Genomic DNA, 17,328 nt, shown 5'->3' on the forward strand with positions numbered 1-17,328 from the left:
ACTAAGACTGAGAGATATTACTTTGATAAGCCCTAAATTATAATGTCCTGGAGGCTGGGATTTTATCCTAACTCTGCTACTTAATTCAATGTGACCTTGGGTTAGTCACTTCTCTGAACTTCAATTTACTCATCTGTAAAATGGAGATAATATTTGCTTTACCTATTTCACCAAATAATTGTAAAGCTTCACTGAGGAAATACAAGTGAAAGCTCTTTGTAATATTAAGGTTATTTACTAATGAAATGTGTCTTTATATGTTTTGAGAAAGGAGAGGAAGTGAAGAGAGAAGAGAGGAAAGGAAAGGAGGAAAGGGGAGGGGAGGGAAGGGGAGGAGAAGGAAAGGAGAAGGGAAGGGAGAGGAGGGGAGGGAAGGGAAGGGAAAGGGAGGGGAGGAGGAGAAGAGAAGGTAGAAGGGGAGGGAAGGGAAGGAAAAGAGGGGGAAGGGGAGAGAAGGAGAGGAGAGGAGAAGGGAAGGTAGAAGGGGAGGGGAGGGAAGGGAAGGAAGGGAAACAGAGGAAGGGGAGGGGAGGGAGGAGGAGGAGAGGGAGGAATATAAATAGACCCTGTAGGGTAAACAAAGGGCATGGGTCTTGGCTCTGTCTTTTTACTTTTACTGATCTTGTTCTAAAAACTTTAGACAGAGACTACTTTTTGTCCCTTTTCAGGTGAACAAAACAGGGAGTTATTCACATCTGGCTCCATAAAGATAAATTCTTGCTGCAGCCAATTCCCCAGTGACGATCTACTCAGGAAGGAATGAAGTTCCTAAAGGAAAATTTGTTTAATAGTTTAGATTTATGCAGGTTCCCCACCCCTATGAGGAAAAAAAAAGTAATTTCTAGCCAGCATGTGAGGGTGCTAGTCAAAGTGCACAGGGAAATTGAGCCTCTTCCTGATTACAGGTCTAGTGCTTTGTCCCTTGAGCCACCTAACTACGAGAAGGAAGAGTTAAAAAAAAAAGTTTGAGGAAGGGACAAGTCAGGAAAATTGAGTGTCTATGACACATGCTAGGTGTGGAATCCTGGGGCAAGTTATGGTGCCTGTAGTACCACCAAGCAACTCTTTGTGACAAAACAGGTGTGATTACTAATCCAAAGAATTGCTTCACCAGGAATTCCCTATACTAAGGAAATGAAAGATCTGCTTAGGGGAAAAAAAACATGCTAAAAGAATTTATGTAAATTTAAATACATTCATATGTTGTAGCTATGTCAGACATATACATAGATCATTTGAGCAGGGCAGCTTCGTGGACAGAGCACAAGCCCTGAGTCAGGAGGACCTGAGTTCAAATCTAACCTCAGACCCTATAGTTCTGGGACCTTGGGCAAGTCACTTAACCCTGATTCCCTTGTATCCAGGGCCATCTCAGTGGTCCTGATTCATATGTGGCCACTGGAGGAGAAAGTGAGGCTGGTGACTTTGCACAGCATCCCCTCACTCAAATCCAATTCATATGCTTGTTATGGTATCACCTCCCTGATGTCATGGTCTTCTTGGAGAATGAAGAACAAACACCAGCACCACCAATTGAGAACATTATTTGTTTAGAGGGTAAGTAATAAATTACCTATATCTACATTTATATCTATTCTATATATTTCTCTGCTCTATTGGGTATGCATCATATAATCGTGAAAAGATCACGAGAGGCAATGAAGGCTGGCCCCTTTCCTTAGTGGCTCTAGTGGAAGAGTGAACAGACATTGCTATGTACATCAGACAGGATGGGCCAGTCTAGGACGTCTGGCTTCTCCCAGCACTCTACAAGGTGTGTTTTAAACATACGAAGCTCCCTTGTTCGGGCACAGTTAGTTGGCTGTTGGTTGGATCCCAGACATTCTGCTTCCCAGTCAAACAGCAAAGCCTGGAATCTGTAACCTGAGGCTGTGGTTGCCTCCTTGTATCTTAGGCTCACTGAAATAAGTGGAGAGAAAATCAAAATGTCATTGTAAATGTGGATTCATTTGTTGTGGTGGGGTGACGACACATAAATATTTCCCCTCAAGGTTTGCTCAAGCATGGGGAGCAGTGAACATCTCAGCAGGGAAATCAAAAGGTTCTTAATTCCTATTTCTGCTACTGACTAGGTATTCTATAGCAAGTCTTTTAATATCATTGAACCCCAGTTTCCTCATCTTGAAGACAGCACTATCAATTTAGACACTGATGGTGAAGAACAAATACTGCAGAAAATTGAGACTGGTATGGTACCACATGCCTGTAATTCCAACTCCCAGGGAGGCTGAGGCTGGACAATCTCTTGAGCTTGGGGAATTATGAGCTATTGTAGGCTAAATTAAATAGGTATCTGTACTAAGTTCATCATCAATTTGATGAACCCCTGGGAGTAGCGGCTACAAGTTTTTCTAAGAAGGCGCAAACCAGTACAGATCAGAAACAGAACAGGTCAAAGTTTTTCTGCCAATCAGAAGTGGAATTAGGCCATTGAATAATCTCTTGCACTTCTAGCCTGGGAAAGATTGGAGAGTCTTTTAAAAAAGATATAGGGGCAGCTAGGTGGCACAGTGGATAAAGCACCGGCCCTGGAGTCAAGAGTACCTGGGTTCAAATCTGGTCTCAGACACTTAATAATTACCTAGCTGTGTGGCCTTGGGCAAGCCACTTAACCCCATTTGCCTTGCAAAAACCTAAAAAAAAAAAGATATAAGGAAAGCTGAGGATTTTATCTAGCCTGTTTAAGTTCTACATTATAATTGTGAAATCACTAGACCAGAGAGGTCTTAATCTTCCTAGGATGGCACTGATTCATCACAGATGTGACTTTTGGGCAGTTGGGTACATGATAAGGTAGAAGTTGATTAGAAAGGGCAGACTCTTGCCTTGAGATGAAAGAGTGCCATTTGCTAGTAGGGGACATACTGAGGACCACTTGGGTTATGTGGATGCTCCATCTGGCACAAAGAATTTGATTGGGGCAAGAATAGCTGCATTATCCATAGAATCACATGATCCCATACCCATTACAATATGTCATCACTATACAATATCTATATTGGCAGTGGACCCATGCCACATGCTCTTCTGCTCTTGTAATTGCTCCAGTTTTGGTTGTTTAGTATATAATACCTCTCATGCCTGATAACATGTCTTATAAGCTACTTCATACTGTGGGAGGCTTCCACAAAATCTCCCCATTAATTCTGATCCCAAAAGGGAGAACCTTTGATTGTTTTGTCCTGTTATCTCAAGGTGACACTCCACTTGGCTAGTCCTATGCCCACCACAAAGGAATAAGGGCAGATAAAAATCTCTGCTCCATCCCTCAAATCTTTTTCATGTTTCTATAGCATTCAGCCCACTGGGATGATACCCATTTTTAGGGTATCTTTTGCTACTGGATTAGAGGTTGTTGATATGGGTCTGATTGAATTATCGGAGGAGCAGGAATTTAGGGCCTAGCCTAAGAATCTTGGATTCAGGTATATTGTCAACCTGTCTATAAAAAGCACCAACATGGGGGTGGTGAGTGAAGGACTCAGGCAAGAGTGATTTTGAATGTACCATTTTCATTTAACAATGTGACCTCCCCATTTTGTTAAGAGGGATTATCATTCATCCTGTAACTCATAATAGACAACCTAGATTTGTATGGCTATGTGGCATCTGTTCAGTAGCAACTAGGGATCAATAAACAGATGAACAACTGCTTTTCAAAAACAATGTAGTCAACGGTTGTTTTGGGGGAACTGCAATTCCAGAAGACTAGCATTTGCTAATTCTGACCATCTCTTGGTGTTTTCCAAAAGCATTCAGCCTGGCTTTCATGGACCAAAAGCATTTAGAAACATAGACTCTTTAGGTCAAGGGGAGGTATTGTTAAATGGTCTATTTTGGATTTTTCCAGAGCTGCAGCCTGTTGTGGGCCCTACTTGAAAGAGATCCACTTGCAGGTGCTTTAGTAAATGGATCCCCAGAAGGGGAATGTAGGTTTTCCAAAAGCTAAAGAGTCAAAAAAATCTTTTGGCTTCCTTCTTGGATCTTGAGAAAGGGAGTGTCATTAGTTTATTCTTGATTGAGACCAGAATCCTCTGGGTTTTCACCAATTATATTCTCTAAGATTTTACTGAGTGGGCTAGACTCTGGCTATCCTTAGGGTTGATTTCCTACCCTTTGATCTTTTTTTCATTTTCTTTCTTTTTTTCTTTTACTCAGTTTTTCTTACACAAAATAACTAATATTGAAATGTTTTGCATAAGTACACATGTATAACCTATATCTGATTGTTTACTTCCTCAGGGAAGAGGAAGGGAAAGAGAAAGGACAGAAAAGTATTTGGAATTCAAACTTTAAATAATGTTCTTAAAAGTGATGCAATCAATCTGACAATTTAATTCAAAGATTATAAATTTTAGAAATATTTCTTTAATAATAAGCATATTATTCCTTCAAAAGGGAACAGAAAGTAATTTCATTAAATGATTTTTAATAAAAGAAAGATTTTATTTATTTTGAATTTTACAATTTTCCCCTAATCTTGCTTCCCTCCCCCCACCCCCCCCCACAGAAGGCAGTCTGTTATCTTTACATTGTTTCCATGGTATACACTGATCTAAGTTGAATGTGATGAGAGAGAAATCATATCCTTAAGGAAGAAAAATAAACCTACCTTTTGATCTAAGGCCTATAGCCTCATCTGACCTGGATAACATTATATAATCAGTGTAGTGATTAGTCCATGATTTTACGAAGGCAGATCTCTTTCAAGTCTCTGCCCACTATAATAATTTGATAATATGAGGGAGAGTTAGGTCTAACATAGTGTCTGGCAAATAATAGGTATTGCAGAACTGTTTATTAATTGGGGAGGGGAGGGACAGTAAAATATACTGACTCCTTCCTAGGTGAAAGTATATTGCTCCTAACTAGTTTCAGCTACAAGAGTAGAGAAAAAAAAAGCATCAGTGATGTCCAACCACATCCTACTCACTTTGGGCCTGGGCTAACTCATTTACAACACTGATGAAGTCAAAAAGAGCAATAGTGTTGAGTGTGATGACTTTGTTCAGTTCTTTCTAGTCCACTATTGGCTTTCAGATGCTACCTCCCTTTCTCATGAACCAACACCAGGTTGTGTTAAGAGGAGTTAATAAAACAAAGTACTGCTTTCTTCAATTTCATCACTAGAGAAGAATTATCTTTCATCCCTCTGTGGACCCAATATTGTTTGATGTTTACTACACAGGATGATTTAGACTACTCCAGAGTTTCCTTTTGACCATACCAACTATAATTACTATATAAAGGTTACTTGAACAGATGCTAGAGTCCAAAAATACACAAAACACTTTCTCTTTGTGGTCTGCCCTCTGCTCCCTCCCTTGAAAGATTTCAGTGGGGCAAGGGTTTTAGAAGATACCTTAGGCTTGGGTGGGCCTAAAAGGTCTGATGCTCAATTTCCCTGTGCAGTTTGACTAGTACCCTCACATGCTGGCTAGAAATTACTTTTTTTTTACCCTCATAAGGTTCTACAGGTTGTGGGGAACCTGCAAATATCCAATCAATTAAACAAATTTTCCTTTAGGAACTTCATTCCTTCCTGAGTAGATCATCACTGGGGAACTGGCTGCAGGGAGAATTTATCTTTATAGAGTCAGATGTGAATAACTCCCTGTTTTCTTCACCTGAAAAGGGACAAAAAAGTAGTCTCTGTCTAGAGTCTTTAGAGCAATAAATATTCTGAGAGCTCCTCAAGCCCAGGAAATTCTTTAGAGAAAATCTCAGATCATCCCTGGAGTGATGAGATATTTGAGGCAGTCAACTAGCAGTTTCCTGCCATAGTCTGGAAATAATAAGGGCCTGAACCAAGTTGGTGGCAGTGGCAGAAGAGTGGAGTGTATATGTGAGAGATTGTTATAAGGTGAAAGTGAATGGTTATTGGGAGTGAGAATGAAGAGCTGAGGATGATACCTAGGTTATGAGCCTGGGACTGAGAGGAGGGTGGCACCTTCAACAATAATAGGGAAATTTTAAAAAGGGGAGAATTTGAAAGAGAGAATGAGTTCTGCCACCTGCTGCACTTTTGGTTGTGGGGGGTAGAAACTGCTTGATCTCAATCTGGGTCACCTGACTTTCTGATGAGGACCCCTGGATCTTTGCAGTTCATAGTTTTGTATCTTTAGAGCCTCAAGACTGTTAGGGACCTCAGGGTCCCAGGGCTGTGAGGATGCACTAGTCACTGAGAGTTTCTTGATAACTTCCTGGTATTTCCAAGGTTTTTTTCTCTGGATCTTTCTGATTTTACTGAGGCTTTCTCAGGTGAACACTCTGCTTTAACCTTGCAGAATATAGGAAATTCTAACCATCTCAGTTGTCCCAGTGCTCACTTTATTTGAAGAGGACTCTTTCCCTATTGTCTGTGGAATTATAGCTGTTTTTTTGTGCACTCCTCGGGTAGCAGAAGTTGCTTAATATAGTTTCTCATTGGATTTATTCATCATTCTTCAGTCTGGTGTGAATTTCAGGTTTTTGCTAGAGTAGGTTTGTGGGAGTCAGGCAGGCTGTTTCCCATTCAGGGCACCATCTGTTAGTTTCTTTTGACTGAGTTGAACTACAAACTTCTAGACTCAAAAAGGACCTTAAAAATAATTTTAAAGTTTATGGCACAGAGTACCAGAAAGGTTCCTTATTGTTCTTAGAGCTACATAGTCAATTGTTGTTGTTTGTCCTTCATTTTCAAAAATGAGCATGACATCAGGAAGGAATTGACTTGCAAGTGAATGGATTTGAGTGCCTGAGGCCTGTGCTAAGTAACTGGCCTCACTTTCTCCTCCAATGGATCAGGATGACTAGAGATGGCCCTGGATGCAGTGGGAGACTTCAGCCTTTGTAAGCTAAGGTCTTTCCCTGGTCTCAGCTTGTTGGAGGTAATGTCCACTCAGTGATTAAGGTTAGGTAAAAATGAAGCATCCTACCTACCATGCTTCTTCTTATCAGGTTCTAAAGAAAGAAGATGGACACATTCAAAATTATTTTGGGGATTTTGGTTTATGAATCATTTTGTATCTAATATGTAATACCATTCATAGTTCATTGGTAAGAAAATCAAGATTCCTAGGTTCCAATACTAATGCAGTTGTTTATAGCCTCACTGTACAATGAATGAAAAAGCATTCATCACACAAGTGACTACAATGTGCTAAACTCTAAGGATAGAAATAGCTAGACTGAGACACTTCCCTTACTGGGGAAGTGTCATTTTCCCTTTTATGTAAAATGGAGGATCATAAATCTAGAGCTGGATGGGGATGTGTAGTGGGTGTGTGAGAATACATAAATTCATGCCTGTAAAAAATTCTGATTTATTCAAAGAGGGATGTTCTACAAAAGGGCTATAGAAAAGAGCAAGGTATCCAAAAGAATTTATCTGAGATAAAAGAAAGGATCCTTGGGACATAGCTTTAGAACTGGAAGGGTTCCTAGAGGTCATATCCAATCCAACTCCCTCATTTTATAAGTGCAGAAACAGGGGCCCACAAAGATAAAATGATCACTTGAAGATCACATGAGGACTAAGTGATAAGAATTCTCTTGCTCAGGGCAGCTAGATGGTACAGTGGATAGAGCACAGACTCTGGAGTCAGGAATACCTGAGTTCAAATCCAACCTCAGACACTTAATTACCTAGCTGTGTGGCCTTGGGTAAGCCACTTAACCCCATTTGCCTTGCAAAAACCTAAAAAAAAGAATTCTCTTAATCAAAAAGAATAAATTCTCTTGGAAGAGTCATATCTATCAACAAAGGACCAGTGATTATGTAACTGGGATGGGAAGCCAAACATAAAGCAAAGCAGCTTATTAACATGCTAAAAAAAGACATATTTTTAAGGTACAGATTGAATTTTTATAACCTTCTAGGCTTTCTAAGAGTACATAAGTAATAAGCAGTATTCTATGGCAGCCTTGGATAGTAAATAAAGCATTTCACAGTACAGGAAGAGGCATAGAAAGGGGATGGTCATTCAAGGGAGAAAGGGGGAGAATTTGAAATGAAATTCCAAATCTAAACAGGATTCATTATCAGAATAAGAAAATATTCTCTATTTAAGGGTAGATGACCAAATACTTTTACAACTGTGAAAGAAATACTTTAAGGAAAAAACTACTGAGTTGTTTAATCACAGACAGCATGTAGTTAGAAACATTCACTTTACTGTCTCCTTGCATAAAATTTTGAGGATTTTCTAATATTGGGTTATCAGGTAGTTGAGGGATTTCTATTTCTTTTGTCTATCAAAATGCTATGAAATGATCACGGTTTTTATTTTTACCAACAGAGGCAAAGCCAGAATTTGAATCTAATTCCTCTGAATTCAAATATAAATACTACATGGAAGTTAATAATGGGGAAGGGAAGTTGGGACTCTAATTGTATGATTTTGCCACAAAGATGCTAAGATGCTGGTTCAGCTTCTACCTTTTAGAAATTTCTCAAAACCAAAATACTTCTTGAAACTAAAATCCTCTAATAAAAGTTCTTCATTTTCAAGACCCTTCCAAATGGGAAACAATCTGTTTTCTCCTCCACATTTGGCTCTATTTGAGACTTTTGTTTTTTTTTTGGTTTTTTTTTTGGTTGACTCCTAGAGATTTATTAACCCAAGGAAGAAGGGATAAAAACTATTTTTAAAAATTGTCTTCAGAGAAGGGAATCCTTTCCTGAGAGAGACTTGTAGATATCAAGTCAAGGTAGGCAATGAGGTAAATTCTAGTTCTGTCAAATCTTACTATAGTAAGAGACTCTGAGTTTCTGAAAATTATCTTGAGACATCAAAGAGTGCCCTGGGGCATTCAACTCTAAACCTCAAAGATCCAAATAGGTTGGATCCCAGGATGTGGAAATCAGTGCAAGACCTAAGAGATCAAGGTCAAGACCTAGCCTGATTAGTCAACCCACTCCAAAGCTTATGAGAGAACATAACCAGATCCTAGCATAAAATCTCAATTCAGAAACTTAACCTGGAGAGATAAATTCATAAAATCCATAAAATGGATTTTCCACAAGGACTATGTGAATTCCTGGAAATTCCTGGAAAAAATGAAGGAAAACATAAAAAACAAAAAATTGGAGAAAAGGATTGGAAGCAGAAATAACTTAAAAGAGAAAGTGATACTAGAGAGTATAGAAATAAATGGACTTCCTTAAAATAATTAGCAGTATCGATCTGAAACCATCAACAAGTATTATATTCAATGGGGAGAGGGTAGAGGCATTCCCAATAAGATCAGGGGTGAAACAAGGGTGCCCATTATCACCACTACTATTCAATATTGTATTAGAAATGTTAGCATTAGCAATTAGAGAAGAAAAAGAAATTGGGAAGGAAGAGACAAAACTTTCACTCTTTGCAGATGACATGATGGTCTACCTAAAGAATCCTAAGAAATCATCCAAAAAACTACTGGAAACAATTAGCAATTTTAGCAAAGTTGCAGGTTATAAAATAAACCCTCATAAATCCTCAACTTTTCTATATATGTCTAGCAAGATACAGCAGGAAGAGCTAGAAAGAGAAATTCCATTCAAAGTAACCTCAGACAATATAAAATACTTGGGAGTCTATTTGCCAAGACAGACTTAGAATCTTTTTGAAAACAATTATAAAACACTTCTCACACAAATTAAATCAGATTTAAATAACTGGGCAAATATCAACTGCTCATGGATAGGTAGAGCTAATATAATAAAAATGACAATTCTACCAAAACTAAACTATCTGTTTAGTGCCCTACCAATCAAAATTCCAAAAAATTAATGAGTTAGAAAAAATTGTAAGTAAATTCATATGAGAAATAAAAAGTCAAGAATTTCCATGAACTTAATGGAAAAAAAGTACAAAAGAAGGTGGCTTAGCCCTACCTGATCTAAAATTATATTATAAAGCATCAGTCATCAAAACTGTTTGGTATTGGCCAAGAAATAGAGTGCTGGACCAGTGGAATAGATTAGGTGTAAAAGCAGGAGATGATAGTAATCTGCTGCTTGATAAACCCAAAGAGTCCAGCCATTGGGATAAAAACTCCCTTTGATAAAAATTGCTGGGATAATTGGAAGTTAGTATGGAAGAAACTTTAGAACAAGACCTAACACCCTTTACCAAGATAAGATCCAAATGGTTACAGGATTTAGACATAAAAAACAATACTATAAGCAAATTAGAAGATCAAGGACTAGTTTACCTCTCAGATCTATGGAAAGGGGAGCAGTTTATGACTAAGGAAGAGTTGGAGAACATCACCAAAAACCAATTAGATGATTTCAATTACATTAAATTAAAAAGCTTTTGCACAGATAAAACCACTGTAACCAAGATCAAAAGAAATGTAGTAAATTGGGAAACAATCTTTACAACTAATGATTCTGACAAAGGACTCATTTCTAAAATATACAGAGAACTGAGTCATATTTTTAAAACAAAAAGCCATTCCCCAATTGACAAATGGTCAAAGGATATGCAAAGGCAATTTACAGATGAGGAGATCAAAGCAATTCATAGCCATATGAAAAAATTCTCTGAATCATTAATTATTAGAGAAATACAAATTAAAGCTTCTCTGAGGTATCACCTCAAACCTCTCAGATTGGCCAATATGACCAGAAAGGATAATGATCATTGTTGGAAGGGTTGTGAGATATCTGGGACACTATTACACTGTTGGTGGAGCTGTGAACTCATCCAACCCTTCTGGAGACCTATTTGGAACTATGCCCAAAGGGCAACAAAATGTGCATACCCTTTGACCCAGCAATACCACTACTGGGTCTACATCCTGAAGAGATGATGAAAAAGGGTAAAAACATTACTTGTACAAAAATATTTATAGCAGCCCTGTTTGTGGTGGCAAAGAATTGGAAATCAAGTAAATGTCCTTCAATTGGGGAATGGCTTAGCAAACTGTGGTATATGTATGTCATGGAGCACTATTGTTCTATTGTTCAGGAGGGACGGGATTTCAGGGAAGCCTGGAGGGATTTGCATGAACTGATGCTGAGTGAGATGAGCAGAACCAGAAAAACACTGTATACTCTAACAGCAACATGGGAGTGATGATCAACTTTGAAGGACTCACTCATTCCATCAGTGCAACAATCGGGAGCAATTTTGGGCTGTCTGCAAAGGAGAGTGCCATCTGTATACAGATAAGGAGCTGTGGAGTTTGAACAAAGTTCAAGGACTATTCCCTTTAATTTAAAAAAGAACAGATATCTTATTGTCTGATCTTGTTACCTCTTAGACTTCTTGTCTCTTTAAGGATATGATTTCTTTCTCATCACACCCAATTTGGATCAAGGTACAACATGGAAACAAAGTAAAGCCTGACAGATTGCTTTCAGTGGGGGGGGGGGGGGGGAGTAAGATGGGGGGGGGGAATTGTAAAACTCAAATAATATCTTTAATAAAAATAAATTTTAAAAAAAGAGAAAGTAATAGACATCATCCAAGAAATGGAGTCCTTGAAAACAAGAATAGATCAAACAGAATTTCAATGACTCCAGGAGTCAGCCAGAAATATTAAAAACAAAATGAGAAGACTGAAACACTTGAAGAAGATAATGTAACATGTCTAGTTACAAATACTGGTCAAGAAGAGATAATAAACAAATTATTTGGCTTCATGAAAATATTGAATATAGTATTTCAAGAAATAATAAGTGAGAACTGTCCAGCTTTATTAGGACCAGAAGACAGAATAAATAATCCATATATCACCTTCTCTAATAAATCCCCAAATAAAACCCCCCAGGAATATTATAGTCAAAATTCAGAACCCCCATGTCAAAGAGAAAATATTACAAGAATCCAAAACCAAGCAGTTCAAGTATCAAGGAATTAGTCAGGATATCACAGGACTTTTCAGCTTCAAATTAAATATAAGTAAATCTTAGAATACAATATTTAGAAAAGCAAAAGAGGGGCGGCTAGGTGGTGCAGTGGATAGAGCACCGGCCCTGGAGTCAGGAATACCTAAGTTCAATTCCAGCCTCAGACACTTAATAAATTACCTAGCTGTGTGGCTTTGGCAAGCTACTTAACCCCACTGCTTTGCAAAAAACAAAAAACAAAAAAAAAACCTAAAAAAAACTTTAAAAAAACTTTAAAAAAAAGAAAGAAAAGCAAAAGAGATGGCTTACAGTCAAGAATAAGGCACTTTGTAAAACTTGATATAATCCTATATGGGAAAAAATAACTATTTACATCCTAGAAGAATCTGAAGAATTTTTGATGGAAAGACCAGAGCTAAGAAGGAAGTTTGTAATACAAACACATGAGGTCAGAAAAATCTACAAAGGTAAATTTATTGGAATGACTGGAAGCAGTTGTATGATACAGGGTTAACATTTTAATGAGGGAGGGAGAAGAAATTTTTAAGTAGCCCTTTAGATCCTTAGTGTCTTCAGATGGTATTTATTGGAAGGGGATGGATTGCTTCTATTCTAGGACTTGAAGACTGAGAAGACCAAAGGAGGGTGGGGGGGGGGGGGAAAGGCAATACAAAGAAGGAAGAATGAAGGTTTTCTAGTTCTCATTATTGGAGTAAAAAGGAGATTGGACATAGAAACAAAGTTTTGGTGTAGAAATACAAGAGGAGTATTTCTTGATTCTGAAGTTTATTAAAATCAAAATTAAAAATCAAAGAACTAGATTCTGAGATTTTTTTTTTAGTTAGCCTCAGACAATTGGGAAATGGTTGAACTAACAGTAATATGTGAATGTAACATATATTATTCTACTATAGGAATGGCTGAGAATAGGAATGGCTGAGAGGTGATTTTATAGACTCTTGGGCAGTATGAGCTGATGCAAGATGAAATCTTCAGAATCAGAAGAATTTAAAGTCACACAACCACAAGGCAAAGAGAAACAACTTTGAAAAAAATGAAAGCAATCAAACAACTGCCAAGTCTCCAGAAGACAGGGAAATACTCTAGTAGTATTATTCTCCTCCTTCAGACAGAAGGGATGGACACAAGATAGAAAAAGGACCACACATTTTTAGACATGACCATTGTGTGGAATAATTTTGATTGTTTTATAACTCCACTCTACCTTGCCCCATTTTCTTTTTCAATTGGAGGAAGAAAGGGAGATTAATGGAAGTTTGAGTTAGCAATAATATAATAAAAGTAATAATGATGTTTTAAAGGATCATTGTAATATTTTAAATTCACACAAAGGGAGTTCAATTAGTAACATGAGAAGCAGAGCTGTTTTGAAATGAAAGTACAGAATTAGAGGAGTGGTATGTTGTAGAATTCACAATTTCATATGCAGCCTTTTGGGGGGGCATGTTTTATGTATGGAAATTCTCTTTATAGTGTTTAAACTTAGAAATACATTTTTTAAAATCGTATAATTAAAAAAATTTGTCTTACTAATATGAAAATATGTTTAACATGATTGTAGATGAAGAATTCTAGTAGCTTCTTTTTAGCCAGGATTGTGCCGACTATCACCAGACTTTAAAAAAAGAATCTTTGGGAATTCCAGGAAAACTGGATAATTGTTTACCTGGCTTTGGGCTAGTGTCTGACCCTTGGTATGCAAATCAAACAATCTAAAAGGGTCAAATATAGTTCAAAAACAGACTTCTAGAGTTGCATATTTGCCCATCCTAATATGAGTACCAAGAATAATCAGTTCAGTTCAATTCAACAAACATTTATCAGAGGAAAACTGATTCTAAGATTTGGGAGATCCATAATCTTTTCTCAATATTCATCTAAAATAAATCTCTGCATTTCAAAAACAAGCTAATATGGAGGAAAATACTAATCCCATACATTAGATTACCAGTTCTGCAACCTTTCTTGTGGTTTTTGTTATAGTAAACTCCTTAAGTTTCTGGTCTTATTGAGTAGCTAGTGGATGCTGTGGATTGAGTGCTAGACCTACATCAGAAGGATCTGCCTTCAAATTCAGCTCCGGATATTTACTAACTATAAGACACCAAGCAAGTCACTTTCCCTCTATCTGCCTCAAGTTCCTCAACTGGAAAATAGTATCTACCACTCAGGATTGATGCAAAAAATGAGATATTTTTCAAGCATTTTGAAAACTTTAGTGGGCTATATTTATGTTAGCCATTGTTATTGTTGCATCATATTATCTGTGTAAGGTTATGATCTCCTTGATTTTCAGTGTCTAGCAACAATGATAAACTAAAAATATGACAGAATATCTGCTCTTCTGTCTAATTTCTGAATGCCTGGTAAACATGTTGTCTAATATATATATATATATATATATATATATATGACATTAATTATCATAATGACAATATTCTAATAAAATTAAGGTTTCTTTCTCTTTTAATATGAAGTGATAGCTACCTCTCAAACTGTGATCTTTTTCCTTATTCTCATACTAAGACCCTAGTTAATAATGTTATTATTGTTGTTGTTGTTAATAAGTTATTGATCCTCTATGGGCCTCAATTTCCTTATCTGTAAAATAGGGAGAGGAATATTTACAGTACTTACGTCATAATGTTGCTGTGAAAATCATATGTGATATTGAAGGTAATGTGCTTTTTAAGTGTGAAGTTTATATAAATGTGAACTATTATTCACAACCACTTAACCTCATTCTTTGGGTCCCCTAAACCACACAAAAACATTTGTGCTAATGACTGCATATGATATAAACATTTTAGCTATTTAATCTATAATCTGTTTGTGTCTTCAATTTATGGCCAGCCAAAAACCTAGAGGTATTAAACTTGGTATTTTTTTGTTTCTGGGCCCAGTTCCAAGGATTGTACCTTCCTACCCAATTATGAAACCAAACCATGGGAAAACAATCATGTAATTGTAATCTCTTATTTACAAATCTCTTCAGATTTATATAGTATTTGTCAGAGATTCAATATGAAAAATTTCACTGCCAGGAATTTATGAACTAGGGAATTAATGTATATGTAAGGTAAAATTGTGTAATTATATAATTGTTAAGAGATTACAATATATTACCCCTCTTTCTGTGTCTCTATTAATCTTATCAAGTCATCGTGGCCATATAACAATTTGCCTTTGCTAGTCTAGCCTGCCCCAAATCTAACTGAGAGCCAAACTTAGAATAATCATTGGAGCTGTTACTATGAGATTTGGCTAGAAAAGGAGGATAATCCCAGAATAAAAATTTTTCTTGTAAGCTGTAGATAGATACTTTTTTCTTTTTTCCTTTTTTTGTTACTTTCTTGTTTAAGAAAAAAATAACTGTACTCTACAGTAGTACTTCTATAGAGTCCTGTCTTATATATCATTTACAGATTAAAGAAATTTCCTACAGATAAATATAGGTTATAGACCCCCAGAAAAGAACAATTAAGATATAATTAAATCAATGGTTGTGGAGATAGGGGTTATACCCCATTTAAGATAAAGTTAAAAGGACTGTATGGGGATTTAAGGGGGGGGAGTAAACTATTGCAGATACAGGATGGGCTATACTACAGAATTCAAAACCATATCAAAATTAATGTTTGTTCCAAATAATTTGCACTAATGGGAGGTAGCTCAGTAATATAGTGGGACATAAGGCCTAGAGTATAAAGACGAGTTCAAATGTAGTCTCTCACACACTGTCTGTCTCGGTTTCCACATTTGTAAAGTGAGGAAAATATTAGCATTTACCTTCCAGGATTGGTGTTAGGATCAAATGAGATAATATTTGTAAAGAATTTAACACAGAAAGTAAATGCTTAATAAATGGTCATTTCCTTCCTTTCTGCTTCCTTTCCTTGCCACCTGTTATTAGAGGTTTTAGAGAATTGCAAGTTAAACATGAGTCATGGTGTGACATGGCAGCTAGAAGAACTAATGCCTTCTTCAACTGCTTAATATTTTCTGAATTTCCAAGTCTTGACAATGGCCTAACTAGGTAGAAGGAGGTAGTTTCTGGTATGATCTCTAGCTAAATGGAGAACATCAGAAAGTGATATGGATAATCTCTACTGGTGAACAAGTTCCATGGAGGTGACTGTTTATTTGAACATTTCTCTTCTTTGGTAGAAATGGTGATTAATAAGTAACAACATTTTGTAGTTCAGAAAAACCAAGATTCCTGTTTATATGAAATTACCAAGCAACTGTTTAACTGAGATAGGAATAGACTCCAGTTAATTTTGTTGGGATTCAGTATAGGAAAAGGTCCTTAAAAGAATCCAATAATGGAAACTATCTCTCAATCAGATAGGCTTTATTTAACACTGCTAACAGCACAGTGGGTTAGGCTGGGAGCGGTTAGAGCAAACTTATATAGGGTAGAGTATATAAAATATCCTTAGCAGGTGTTTAAGTCTGTTAAGGTGAACTCTGGATGTTAGAGGGGGTCCCAGAAAGACCAGGGATAGATGGTGCTGATAAGAGGGCAGTTAGGAAAAGTAGAACTTGTAATTAAGTAAAAGGGCAATGGGGGTCTTAAGCAGGTATTGGAGACCTATAATAAAGCTATAAACATGGTTTTCTAATTAGAGTTCTGGGTTCAACAAGGGAGCAGAGAGGGTTGGGGGGGTCTCATCAATCTGATTATCCTTCCATTAAAAAACAAAGTCTCTAAATTGTCAAATTTGTGGCCTCTCAACAAAGCACCTTAGATCTCATAAATGGAGTATCGAGTCATAGAGCCAGCATGTAGCATGTACTAGAAAGAGGTGTATTGTTTATTCTTATTCTTGAAGAGGATCATGACATAAAGGAAGTGATGCCATGCAAGTCAATTGGATTTAAATGGAGAAAGACTATGCAAAGTCATTAGTCTCACATTTTCCTCCAGAGTCATCTGGGTCCACTAGACAGATATGGGTCAGGACAACTGGAGATGGCCCCAGATGCCAAGAGACTTTGGCCTTTTTTAAAACTAGATTGAAAAGGAAGAAAGGATTGTAGAAATCTATATCTCAGTAGATCACATCCTCCTTGAGGAAAGGGACTGTTTTGTTTTTATTTTTGTCTTTGCATTCCCAGTATATATTATAAATGTATGCTCCATGGGATGAGGTGGGACAGGTACTGTGATTTTTTTGTCATAGGTAAGGAAACTCCTCTACTAATTGTACTTTCTCTTCAATTGAGAGCTTCAAATAGCTACTTGGGAGCATTAAGATTAAGTGATTTCCCCTGGGTCATGCAATCTGTTTGAGTTAGATTCAGTTTGGTTTCTGATGCCAACTCCCTATTCACCATGTTTTGCTGTCTCTGCTTTGCGCAGACCAGTTACTTAACAAATATCTGATGAATTGAAATGAATTAAATTGCTGGTCCTGGAATCAGGAGAGGAGGTTTCAATTGGTCAGAGGCTAGCT

The 17,328-nt window shown here is 37.1% G+C and overlaps 1 pseudogene; it reads right to left on the reverse strand.

Moving 5' to 3' along the window:
* Nucleotides 1-3,112, reverse strand: part of LOC141517287 (T-complex protein 1 subunit zeta-like) — a 44,104-nt pseudogene extending 40,992 nt beyond the window's left edge.
* Nucleotides 3,113-17,328: the final 14,216 nt, after the last annotated feature.

This window comes from Macrotis lagotis, chromosome 1, assembly GCF_037893015.1.
Source record: "Macrotis lagotis isolate mMagLag1 chromosome 1, bilby.v1.9.chrom.fasta, whole genome shotgun sequence".
NCBI lineage: Eukaryota > Metazoa > Chordata > Mammalia > Peramelemorphia > Peramelidae > Macrotis > Macrotis lagotis.